This window comes from Meleagris gallopavo, chromosome 1 (genome assembly GCF_000146605.3).
Source record: "Meleagris gallopavo isolate NT-WF06-2002-E0010 breed Aviagen turkey brand Nicholas breeding stock chromosome 1, Turkey_5.1, whole genome shotgun sequence".
NCBI classification, from domain to species: Eukaryota; Metazoa; Chordata; class Aves; order Galliformes; family Phasianidae; genus Meleagris; species Meleagris gallopavo.
The window spans coordinates 12,278,047-12,286,696 of record NC_015011.2 but is presented as its reverse complement, the minus strand read 5'-3'; positions in this window follow the sequence as shown (position 1 = coordinate 12,286,696).

The following is an 8,650-nucleotide window of genomic DNA, read 5'->3' as shown; positions in this document are numbered from 1 at the left end:
TTTCAGTTTTCACCATGTTCCTGTCAAGAACTATCTAAAAATGTGACTTTTGATCTTACCTGTGGGAAGCAACATAATTAGGGCCAGCTCTTTTAGGGTTTCACTGCCTCTGTCAGCATAAGAAAAACTGATCAAATATCCAAATACTATATAATTCAAGATCAGACATGAGGTTATCATGAGAAAGTACTCAGAGGTTTGTAAGAATATAACCCATAGTGGATGTCAAGAACATTTTATAAATCAAATTTGAATGGTGCATCGAGGAGCCACAGTGCCCCAAAGAACATTCATCTTCTGGTTCTGACTCAGTTCTCAGATTCCCAACAATCTCTTGGGCAGAATTCAGCACATCAATGCCTGCAGGTCAAGGCAGGTAATGCTTCCCCTCAGCACTGGGAAGATTAATCTGGAGTGCTGGACCCAGTTCCAGTTTCCCAGTACAAGAGAGACATGGACATACTGGAGATGGTCCAACCAAGGATAATGAAGATGATGAAGGGACTAGAGTACTTTTTCTGTGAGAAGAAACTGAGAGAACTGGGACTGTTCAGCCTGGAGAAGAGAGGAGCAGAGGTGATCTCACCAGTGTCCATAAATACCTGAAGGAAGGGTGCAAGGAAGACAGAGCCAGGCTTTTCTTCAGTTGTGCTTCATGCCAGGACAAGAGGCCATGGGGACAAACTGGAACACAAGAGGTGCTGGGCACTAAGAAGCCTGGTCTGAGCAGCAGGTTGGAGTAGAAAACTGTCATTGTCAACCTCAACAATATGGTGATTCAATGACTCTAAGATTTGGCAATTCATTATGGGTTTTTTTCCTTCATTTTTAATGGCCTTGGTTAGGAAAAGACAGGTATAACATAAATGTCGCAAACTACTGCAAATGCTTACCAAAGGACAAAAAATATGTATTTTTAGAGGCAAAACAATTTTCCCATCTGCATTTGGCATTAAGAAGGGCTAAGTTAGCTGGGTGTCATCATTTCATAGTTCTTTCTCAAAAAAACAGAGGTAATTCCAATTCAGATTTCTATCTGGAACACCAAAGAGTTGGATTTCCCTAGTTGAGTGCTGATTTTATACTGATTTTATACAAACAAGACTTCAAGAGAGAAGGAACATAAAAGAAATTTTGCAAAACCAATTAACAAAATAACAGCACTTAATTAAGCCTACTCTTCAGTGTTCTTCAAGTCCTAACTGAATTGCCCAATGCCAGCTGTGGGCAGCCACCCACTGCCTCTCTGTATTGGTGAGGCACTGGAACATGTGGCCCAGAGAAGTGGTGAGTGTTTCATCCCTGGAGATACTCAAGGTCAGGTTGGACCGAGTTCTCAACACCCTGATCTAGCTATAGGTGTTCCTTATCACTGCAGGGGAGTTGGATTAGAGGGCCTTTAAGAGTGCTTTCCAACTCAAATGATTCTATGATCTCCCCACAGACAGCTCAAGGATACAAATTCCTTACCCACTCCTGAGGACCTTTTGACCCTTTCGGACTTCAGCTCATCAGATGCAGAGAAGTGAACCATCACAATCACAGAGTTTGACACATCTGGCAAGAGGTTTGCCTAGTTAGTGCTCTGCCATGAGCTGTGTGTGTGCAACCAACACAATGAGCTGCTCTGGGAGGTGTGCACAGGGCATCTTCACAGGGTAGGAGCCACCAAAACATTGGTGCATCCTGAGCTCTGCGTACTAGTGACAGATGAAAGAGTCAAAAACTGTTTTGTTACTAATGAATGATCTGAGGACACTATTCAAAACTCCACAAGCAAGATATAGGCCCAGAAAGCCAGGAGATTTATAGAAGATAATGTATATTTCTTAATTATTATTATTATTTACTTGTCCACGTGGTCCACTTTGATGTCAAACTCCCGTTTTCATCAGAAATCTGGCAATTTATCTGTAGACTACAAATTCTCAGGTACCAAGCATTCTAGACAATGAGCCACTTGGAAATCCTGTGTAACTCAGCACTGCTCAAGTTGTCCTCAAGCCAGGCTCCTAGCTGGAAGCAGTTCCTTAACAGTTCTCTCTGGCCCCTCCTCCTACAGAAAATAGGTATGAGAGGCACAAAGAAAACTTCTCACAGCCAATGTTTGTGAAGGGGTTGGTAATTATTGTTATACAGCTAAAATAGCTCCAGCTCCCCCCAGAATCCATAGAATGAAAAAGAAAACACAAGATTTTGAGTTTTTTTGTTGTTAGAATGCAATAAGCCTTTGACAGCTGTTCTTGAGGAGATTGTGCATTGTCTGTGTCATCTAACAAGCTCTGTATAGCAATTTAATATTGTGCATAATATATTTCTCTAAGTACATAATGTACTTTTTTTTCTTTCTGAATACATAATCAAAACAAAAAGTAGTTCTTAAGCCTTCTCTATATCATTCCTACTAACCAATTCCATATTTCCCATCATTTATGTTTAATTTTGTGCAACAGGCCATGCCATCTAGTTTACTGCAGGCTACAGATACTACAGGTACTGTTGTTGCTGTGATGGATGTGCCCATCTGTAGGTAAAGTGCAAGCATTGATTTATGTGCAGATGAACAAGCTGTGCAGGGAGAGAAAGGTTGAAAAGATCTCCCTGTGACAGGTTTCTGTGTGCATGACACGTGCAGAGAACACTGCTAGACACGCCTGGTCGCAGCCTTCTACCCACAGTTAGTGGGGCACTGCCTCCTCCTCTTTTTCCCTCTTTGCCTCTTCTCTTTGGACTGAAATCAGCTATTCATTCTGCCACGTTTCACAAAGGTCCACCATCTCCAAAGTAAAAAAGTCTAAATATAGGCTTTAGCTTATATGCACACAGAAACAAGCTATCCTACCCTTTCTGGACACATTTTCTAATCAGGCTTCCCATCTCTAAAGATTTTATGTGGGTTTTTCTTGCCAAGCTCTTCCACGTCAACTTCAAGCTGACTTAATCTCTGGCAGTCAAAACCGCAGCTGCGTCCTGCTAGAACAGCCTCCTCACAATGATGCTTTTATGGAGAAAGCACTTGTATTGCTGTGTTTTTCAAGGCTCACCAGATCTCACACACACCAATATCCCATACTGAGTCCTTTTAGCAAGGTTGCCCTTGGACTACATAGTGCTTTGAAGAGATGTTCTTCTGTTGAAACCCCTAGCCTGTTCTGCGTTAGGGACAATTTCTTAATCACTCACTTGTGATAGGTTTACACCAAGCTGTTTGCCATGAGCTGGGCTGGGCTGTCTTGATTCACCATTCTTGGCCAGCACTGTTCTTCTGATCACTAACTGGCCTTTCTATTTCAAAGAGTGATTAACTAGATATCCCTACAGTGTCAGCTGCCTCATCACCTCACGCAAATTCAATTTTCCTGGCCATCCTTAGAACACTAAACTTAGCTCATATTCTAGCCCAAGGCTAAAGAAAGCTAACTAGCTTCATCAGCAGAAGTATTCTCATGTGAGTAAGAAACTGGCCTAAGCTCACATCTTAACCCCCTAGGTAGCATGTATGTTACCAGCACCTGAATGCCTGCAGCTGTTTTCTCCTCTGTGCTTTGAAGATTTCACGGTCCCACCTGTTTTTCTATTCCTTCATGCCAACCTGCTCAACTGTGAGACAACCTCTCATTTCTGGGACATGTTTTAGTGCAGGAATCAATGGTGCACGTTAAAGAGATCCCTGAAGCTGTCACATCGAAATCTTGGTCAATATCAAAAAGTTTGCAAAATCTTGCAATAATGGATTTTACTAAGATAGGTTACCATAACCAGGCGGAACAACCAGTCAGTGCAATCAAACAGCAATAAACTCCCATGGCCAGCCCAGCACACAGCACCCATCAGCACTGAGTTCCAAATAGCAGAATGTCTCTAGATCAGCTCAGCATTCTTAACCTCACCACAGACCTCCATGAACGTCAGATATCCCTATGTATCCACTGAATACACAACCAAGCACAGTGAGCTGGAATCTGTTAGCTGCTCATGGAGAGACTCACTCAAGGGATCTTTTTGCCGCTCACTCTGACTGATGCTATTACCTTCAAAAAGACCTCCTGGAAAATTGAAGGAATGTGACTGTTACTGACATAGGAAAGTACGTTTATTTCATGGAATGCTGTTGTATGTAATGGACAGAATTTGCTGTTATCACTGTTCCTTGTTTTTCTTGTCTTTGTGGATAGACAGCTGAATGAACATAGATGTCCAGACTGCAGGCATCCACATCTGAGCAAATGACCCCGGAACCTCAATAAAATCAATAGAAACCTGGTCAATACAAATGATGTTAAGCAGAAGCTTACTTCTTACCAAATTAACTGCCCCCCTCCTCCCCACATTAATTGCTACTGACTAGCTATCAGTGGCTCCAGCAGGACCATAAACAGTTGGCCATATGTTGGACATGCAAAGAAACCCATCAGAGATTTCCCAGTATTTATTGGCTGTGCTGTCATATTTTACAGCAGATACAGACCCATACATTTAGCTATAATACAGTGCAATGAGAAAACAGGCAGAGAGCTTGTTTTTCTCTCCCAGCCATTCCATATCTCTTTCTACTGACCTTTCTTCCTCTGCTTTCCAGCAGACATTCTTTGTCTTCAGACTATATTTGATCAGTCTTTAAATGCAGTCTTGCGTTTGATTTCCTTTTAAAGAAACACGTGTAACCTGACACTGTAGATAGCTACCGCAATCCCAACTGTTTGTGCACTGACTTTTCTGTCTCTGAACTTGTGAACCATATTAAAAATTCAGAATTTATTGCGGTTGTTTCAAAAATTTCTGACAGACAGTTGAACATGATTTCAGAGGAAATAATTCGTCTCTACTCAGCCTTTCCTGTATTCCCTTTGGCGCTCCTTGGGATTGAGAATATTAAAAGTGAAAGAGAAATGGCACAGTTAAAGGGAATTAATGAGACTGCATGTCTTTTTAGCATGCAAGGAAGCCACATTCAATCGAACACCGGTATGCTCTCATTAGTGATAAGCAAATCTATTTTGAGGTTATTCCTCTTGGAAGAGCTATGTGAATTCCCCCCATACCAGCACAGACAACCTCTTCAACACATAAAGGTCTTTCACTACCTATTACTCGCTCTCACAGTACAGGCAGACAGCTTTGCAATTACTTTGGATTGCCTCCAAAGGTTGTGCCAGGGAGTGTATATCTGCATCAAACTGCGAACTTTAGTTAATCCTGAACAGACATTCAAAGCTGTCCCCAGCAGAGTGCTGTGTGGCACTGCAGATAGCTCCTCATTAAAGGATCTCTCTTAGGTGCTCTTCCATAGGTCAAGGAGGACATGCTCTCTTTTCTCTTGCCCTGTGCCGATGGGACACACTTTGTCCCTAGTCTTGTAGGGAGGATCAGGGCTGCGTCTCAAGTCTTCCGCAGAGGTTCTTCATTCCCTCAAATGTCATTGATAAAAGTGGCAGCAATCCATTCCCAAGCCTATTTTTCTGTCTTGCCAGTGCCTGGATGGTAAGGTGGGAGAGATGAGATCCAGACAGAGCTCCAAGAGAGCACATATAAGTGCCCCAAAAGTTGTGCTTGAGATATCTCAGATGTTCACTTGAGATCTTGGGCTTGGTACTTGGCAGAGGCACATGATCATATGAATCAGAATGAGAGGCGATGGCTTTAAGCTGTGCCAGGGGAGGTTTGGGTTGGATATTAGGAAAAACTTCTTCACAGAAAGCATAGTGATGCATTGGAACAGGCTGCCCGGGATGTTGGTGGAGTCACCATCCTGGAGGTGCTCAAGAAATGTGGAGATGTGGCACTCAAGGACATGGTTTAGTGGGCATGGCGGGGTGGGTTGATGGTTGGACTAGATGATTTTAGTGGTCTATTCCAACTTTAATGATACTATGAGTCTCTGAATGCATCATGTCTTCAGCCTGTCAATTACAGATGCACAGCATGTGCTCATGTTGCTCATGGCTATTTGCTGATATCATGGCTTCCCCCTTGGGGAATGAATACACTTTTAGGACAATTTCTAATGACTAGCTCTGTGCCTGCTGTCTACTGGTGATGACTGAGGAACGAGGAGCACTTTTTCTCAAGTATTTTCTACTGATGAGCCCAAGTTATTTCTCTCTGAGCTCTCTGCTGCATTACAGGACTGGCAGATTTAGCTCCACGCCTGGACGAAGCCTGATTTCAGTGAGTTGAGGGGGAGGCAGAGAAGACACAAACTTCACAGCTACACTGCACTGCATGATGCCATACCTCACTGTGCTGCACTAGTGGGTGTCACCTCACCAACTGCATGATCTCTGCTCCTGCTAGCCCAGAGTTAGCAGGAGCATTTCTGCTCCAATCGTCATTCCAGTGCCTGCAGAAGAGGCAGTCCCCAGCCCGACTGTGCTGATGTGGCAACACTCAAGCACGTGGATAGGTCAGACCTCTGCAGTTCTTGACATGGGAATTGACAAAGAAATACTCTGCAGCTTTGTCAACAAATAGAAAAATTGGAGTTTACTGGAATGAATTTATTTAATCAAATTTGGAAACATCATAAATAACCATTTTGAGCTGAAAAATCATCATCAATCAAAGATATGTCTAATTTCTATTTCATTTTATATCAAGTAAGTGCTTGAAAACGGATTGTTTTTTTTGGCTGTAAATTAGTTTGAGGCACATGATGTACTTGAAATGCTGATTAGTGCAAAGGTGACAGATGCCTTCTTGCCCTTGCTGCACACTGCTCTGATTTGGGCTTTCTGCTGAATTAGGGCACAGAGGCAAAAATTTCTGGAAAAGGGAATGTGGGGAGAAGAAACCATCCCCTGGTTTCTTACTGGGTCAGAATAATTCTCAGAACAGTGTGTTTTCTCCTCTCAGCTGTGTCCCATCCCAATCTATGTTCCCTATTGTATTTCTGCTGGAAGGTAAATGACATAAAACTGTTCAAATTTTCTCTTCTTCAATTATTTTGGCATCACACACTATCATGGACTATTTGAGTTCTATTGATTACTATAAACTATTTTTTTAATGATTACAGCTGTGGTTGCTTTATCAGTTTCTGTTCAGATTTACTCTTCATCATAACAGATATCTTCTCTGACAGCGATCTGGATGTTGTGCAGAGCATGCTTCAGTTAAAGAAGAGCAAAGACAGAAAAGAAACGGAGAGGAGGGCTATGAGGAGACCTCAGCACTGGATTAGGCAGACCTGCAGGGAACTGAAGGAGCAGAGGGCTGGTCCCTGGATACAGCAATCACAGAGAGCTGAACAGGTCTTGTGTTGGGGGACATTTGCTGAACGTGACTGCCACCCTGCTTTTTACCTCAGCTTGCACTTTTAAATCCATCTCTGAGTCAAGTTTCTGTGTTGCTGTAACACTGATCAACAGATATGTGGGCATTATGTTACCGCGTAGCCCTGTGAAGCACCACCAGGCCGAGCCCCTTCCTGGGCTGGGAGAGAAGAGTTCTGAATTGGTTTGATTTCCAGGGCTGAATTATAAAATTCTTTGTTTGCAGAAGTTACCAGCCATGTTATCTCCTGTACCCAGCTGATAAGGGATGCAGCAATCTTTTGGGCATTTGGTTGCATCAGCAGGCCCAGCTACAGAGCCAAGGCCCCGTTAACAGGTGAGAGGACAGGGGTTCTGGGCTTTTCTGCTCTAAACTGCAGTTTTTCCCCTCTCTAAATTACTTCCTCCTCTTTGTGGGGGAAGTATCTGTTGTTTTATATGTTTGCAAATATTACTGAGCAGCACATGCCTAATGCTCCTCAAAGTGTGGAGGACTGAAAGCTTGACCTATTGCCCCTGGAGCAACAGTGGAAATCTTGAGAATACTTCTATATGTGTTACACTGGTGAGTTAAAACATGGCTGTGATGTCTCACTGAGGTACAAGCTATTTAATAAAGCATAAAAATGCTTCCTTTTTTATTTTTTTCATTCTTCACATAACTACAGAAAAACAGTTTCTCCTTTCAGAGGTGTGGTCAGAAAGAGGGAAGCAGACATTGATGTGTGCGAGACATGAGCTGAGTGCCAGGCATTGCCTTACAACTGGTCTGTAGTTTATGTTTCAATCTTGAGATGATTCTTAATGCCTAGCAAATGACTTTCCTCATGCTCCTGCAGTTTCTGACCTTCTTTCTGCAGATCTCTGAATTTGATCATGGATGATTATTTGTTATATTTAATAGCCATTTGGCTCTACATCCTGCCAGAACAGAAACAGGTGTTCTACATTTGAATGTGTATTGCTTGTACAAGAGTAATTAGAAGCGAAAAGCTGCAAAATGATGTAAGGTAAGAATTGCTAAGTGCCATGCCAGGACCTTGTATGGATCAAAGTTATAGGACAGACCAGGATACTTGTTGGTACCCTCTTGGTGCTGTCTGTATTTTCTCTTTCTCCTCGCACTCTTTTAAATTCCTCTGGGTTATGTTTCAAAACATGCCTTTCTCTAAGCAGCTTGGCCTGCTTATAGATATCCTCTCTATTCTCTGTTGTTACTTTACTATCTCTTGCTTTCTTCCCTGAGGACTCAAGGAGGAATTGAAAAGACTTTGAATATTTTTCATTTGACTTTTACTTGCATATTTATGCTTTTGCTAGATACAGGAGTTCGGCTCATAAGTTATTGTTCCTCTTTATATTTAGTGGAATTACACTGC